We start from the raw sequence: 3632 nt of genomic DNA on the forward strand, positions 1-3632 counted from the left end.
TGTCAGCTGGATGTCTTCTTTAGACAAGTGTCTATTCATGTTTTCTGCCCATTTCTTCACTGGATTATTTGTTTTTCGGGTATGGAGTTTGGTGAGTTCTTTGTAGATTTTGGATACTAGCCCTTTGTCTGATATGTCATTTGCAAATATCTTTTCCCATTCCGTCGGTTGCCTTTTAGTTTTGCTGATTGTTTCCTTTGCAGTGCAGAAGCTTTTTATCTTCATGAGGTCCCAATAGTTCATTTTTGCTTCTAATTCCCTTGCCTTTGGGGATGTGTCAAGTAAGAAATTGCTGCAGCTGAGGTCAGAGAGGTTTTTTCCTGCTTTCTCCTCTAGGATTTTGATGGTTTCCTGTCTCGCATTCAGGTCCTTTATCCATTTTGAGTTTATTTTTGTGAATGGTGTTTTAAATGAAACGTGAAAGAGCGCAAATCCTAACTGCACGCTACCCACATGAGCACACTGGGGACACACCCAGTTTCGGTATCAAGATCAGGAAACAGAAGATAGCCAGCATCCGGAAGCCTCCCTCATCTCCCCTCCCAGGCACGACCCCCAACCCCCGCTCCCCCCTTTAAAACCATAGACTAGTGTAGTCAGTATAATAGAACCACAGAGTATGCATTCTTACATATCTGACTTCTTTCATTCAACATAGCAGTGTTTGTATGTCACAGCCAAGAGCTGGAAACAACCCAAATGCTCGGCAACAGAAATAATAAGTGAGTAAATCGCAATCTATTCATATGAAGTAATACAACACAGCAACCAAAATGAACAACCTGTTGCTACATGCAGCAGCATGGATTAGTTTCACAGACATAATGTTGAGCCAAAGAAGCCATATTCAAACAAATATGCAATTCAAAAACAAATAAAAGTAAGCTATGCGGTTAGAAGTCAGAGCTGTGGTTCCCCTTAGAGGTGATGAAAAGAGTAACGTCCCAGGAGTTTTTCCATATTTTCAACTGCAGTCATTAGAATGGGTGTATGAGAGTAAAGGTTTAAGTGTTGGATTGGCGGTTGTTTTAGACTTATGGTTTTATAAGGTTGTGATTGCTAGTGAGGTTGAATACTTTTTGGTTTATTGGCTACTCTTTCGTGACATGTTTGTTCACATCTTTTGCCCATTTTTCTGTAGGGTTTTGTGTCTTTTGCTCATTGATTTCTTTTTTTCTTTTTTACATTTTCTGGACGTAAGTCCTCTCATATCTATGGTTATACCTCCCTGGTTACATGTATTACAAATATCTTCTCCTGCTCTGGGACTTGCCTTTTCTCCTTCTTGATGGTGTCTCTTTAAAATTGAGATAAAATTCCCATCACCCATGTAACCCATCCCCCCACCTACCTCACCTCCAGCAAGCCTCAGTTTGTTCTCTATATTTAAGAGTCTCTTATGGTTTGCCTCCCTCTCTGTTTTTATCTTCTTTTTCCTTCCCTTCTTCCATGTTCATCTGTTGAGTTTCTCAAATTCCACATATGAGTGAAATCGTATGATATCTGTCTTCTCTGACTGACTTATTCCATCCACGTTGTTGCAAATGGCAAGATTTTGTTATTTTTCATCACCGAGTAGTATTCTATTGTATGTATATACCACAGCTTCTTTGTCCATTCATCAGTTGATGGACATTTGGGCTCCTTCCATACTTTGGCTATTGTTGATAGTGCAGCTATAAACATTGGGGTGCATGTGCCCCCTTCGAATCAGCACTTTTGTTTGGATAAATTCCTTGTAATGCAATTGCTGGGTCATAGGGTGGTTCTATTTTTAATTTGTTGAGGAACCTCCACAGAACTCTGGAACTGTTTTCCAGAGTGGCTGCACCAGTTTGCAATCCCACCAACAGTACCAAAGTGTTCCCCTTTCTCTGCAGCCTTGCCAACCTGAGTTGTTAATTTTAGTCATCCTGACCATTGGGAGGTGGTAGCTCAATGTGGTTTTGATTTGTATTTCCCTGATGATGGGCATTAAGGAAGGCACTTTTCAGGATGAGCTCTGGGTGTCATAGGTAAGAGATGCATCACTGGGTTCTACTCCCGAAGCCAAGACTACATTGTATGTTAACTAACTTGAATTTAAATAAATAGAAAATGAATTAAAAATAAAGAGATAAGCAAAAAATTAAAAACAAGTTGAAATGATATTTTAGACATACTGGATCAAATAAAATATATTATTAAAATAAAAAAATTGAGATAAAATTCACATACCATAAAATACACATATTTGAAGTATACATTTCAGGCTCCCTCCCTCTGACCACTGCTCCTTGAACCGGTGTGGCTGCATCCTCCTTCTCTATTACTTCCTACAGCTCTCGCCAGTTATCCTCCAGTTGGCCCTCCGGAACTGGGGCGGTGGCTCCCTGTGCTTTGGGACTGGAGGTGCCTTCTGCATGCCCAGCACCTACTGGGGCTCAGGTGGCCGCGCTGTGTCCAGGTCCTCTGCCCAGTTTGCATCCTTATCTTCCTGGAGCGGCTACAGCAGCTTGGCAGATGGCCTGGCCGGGTCCGACAGGCTGCGGGCAGGCAATGAGAAACTCACCATACGGAACTTCAATGGGCTTCTGGCTTCTACCTGGAGAAGGTGCACACACTAGAGGAGGTCGAGGGAGATCTGGAGGTGGCATCTGAGACTGGTACCAGAAGCCGGTTGCAGGCCTGCCCACAACTACAGCCCCTACCTCAAGACCATCAAGGAGCTGCAGGACAAGAATCTTGTGGCCACCATTAAGCACTCCAAGATTGTCCTGCAGAGTGACAATGCCTGTCTGGCTGCAGATGACTTTCCAACAAGGTCTGGGCTAGGAGGCCGACATAATGGCCTGTGTGGGGTGCTGGATGAGCTGACCCCAGCCAGGACCAACCTGGAGATGCAGATCGAAGACCTGAGGGAGGAGCTGGCCGACCTGCAGGAGAACCAGCAGAGGAAATCAGTGTCCTGGGGGGCCAGGTGGGTGGCCAGGTCAGTGTGGAAGTGGATTCTGCTCTGGAGATCGACCTTGCCAGAATCCTGGGCGACACGAGAAGCCAATATGTAGAGAAGCAAGACAGAGGTCACTGACCGGTGGCACGTCAGGCTCAACTAAGCAGGAAAGTCCCTCCTGGAAGGCACACTGGTGGAAACAGAGGCCCGCATTGGAGCTCCACTGGCCCAGATCCAGGCACTGGTTGGTGATATTGAAGCCCAGCTGAGGGATGTGCCTGAGGACACCCAGCGGTAGAACCAGGAGCACCAGCAGTTCATGGGCATCAAGTCGTGGCTGGAGCGGGAGATTGCCACCTACCCCCGCCCAAAAGGCCAGGACGTGCACTGCAACAATCTGCCCACTCCCAAGGCTCTCTGAGTCTGGCAGCCTCCTGGGCTTCCTGCTGTCCTGCAGAGGGGTTCCCCTGAGCAGGGGCATGGGTGGTGGGGGACCCCACCTTTAGCTTTTCCCTTGACCTGGCAATAAAGCTTTATGGCTCAAGGGAAAAAATAACAAAGTGTACATTTCAGTCCACGCTCGTACATTCATCTCCATATCTAATTCCAGAACGTTTCGTCAGCCCAAAAGATACCCCATTCCCATTAGATGTCCCTACTTATTCCATCTTCTTCCCATCCTCGGCAACCACTAATTCAT

The 3632-nt window shown here is 45.7% G+C and overlaps 1 pseudogene; it reads left to right on the top strand.

The window, feature by feature from the left end:
• Nucleotides 1-2313: 2313 nt before the first annotated feature.
• Nucleotides 2314-3353, top strand: LOC121026540 (keratin, type I cytoskeletal 19-like; annotated as a pseudogene).
• Nucleotides 3354-3632: the final 279 nt, after the last annotated feature.

The sequence above is a fragment of the Herpailurus yagouaroundi genome, unplaced genomic scaffold (assembly GCF_014898765.1).
Source record: "Herpailurus yagouaroundi ecotype Mexico unplaced genomic scaffold, PumYag 128691, whole genome shotgun sequence".
NCBI lineage: Eukaryota > Metazoa > Chordata > Mammalia > Carnivora > Felidae > Herpailurus > Herpailurus yagouaroundi.